Source organism: Chrysochloris asiatica, unplaced genomic scaffold, assembly GCF_000296735.1.
Source record: "Chrysochloris asiatica unplaced genomic scaffold, ChrAsi1.0 scaffold00014, whole genome shotgun sequence".
NCBI classification, from domain to species: Eukaryota; Metazoa; Chordata; class Mammalia; order Afrosoricida; family Chrysochloridae; genus Chrysochloris; species Chrysochloris asiatica.
The window spans coordinates 9,402,751-9,403,807 of NW_006408532.1; positions in this window are offsets into that span (position 1 = coordinate 9,402,751).

Below are 1,057 nucleotides of genomic sequence, written 5' to 3' on the forward strand. Positions count from 1 at the left end.
GGGGCTCATTTTCCCGTCCTGTATCTGACAGTGTTTCTCTGCTATTCATAGAGTTTTCAGTGACTAGCAATTTGGAAGTAGTTTGTCACTCTTTCTTCCTAGTCTGTCGTTGTCTGGAAGCACATCTGAAACCTGTCCACCATGGGTGACCCTGCTGGTTATTCAAAATATCGGTGGCAGAGCCCTCAGAATCACAGCAACTCAATCCATCATAGCACGACAGACACACGAGTGGTGGCCGTTTGGTTTTATGTTGAAACTGTCACTTTAAATTTCTATATCAATCCTGATACAATCAAGATGTTCTTTCCTGATACTATCAATCCTGATACAATCAGGTTTGTTTAAATACTTCTCTCTCTGAATTGATTTCTGGGAGGTGTTGTCATGTATGGTAATTTCAGGTTGTTGTCTGCTGTTGTTAGTTCTCAGTACAAAGAACACCATTAGCATTTTTTGTAAAGTTGGTCTGGTCATTACAAATCCCTTTAATTTCTATTTATCTGGAAATGTTCTAATTTTACCATTTATTTGAGGGTCAGCTTTGCTGGGTATATGATTCCTGTTTGGAATTTTTTTTTCTTTCAGTATTTTGTATATCTCATCCTATTCCCTTCTTGCCTGCATGGTTTCTGATGAGAAATCAGAGTTTAGTCATATTGGTTCTCCATTTTAAGTAACTTTTCATTTTTCCTAAGCTGTTCTCAGGAGGCTTTCCTCTTCTTTGATTTTGGAAAGTTTGATTATGATATGTCTTGATGATTTTCTTTTGGGATCTATCCTGTTTGTGGCTCATTCAACTTCTTGTATGGTTATCTTTTTATTTTTCATGTTAGGGAAGTTTTCCTCCAACAATTCTTTGACAATTTTTGCTGTGCTTTTGTTTCTTCCTGTTCTGGAATTCTGATCACCCATAAATTGTGTCCCACAAAATCTCTTCATGGTATCCCACAAAACTCTTTGGCTTTCTTCAGATTTTATTATTTTTTTTCTGATTATTTTTCTTGTATACTAGTATTGAGAGATTTATCTTCAAGCTTATGAATTCAGATTTCTA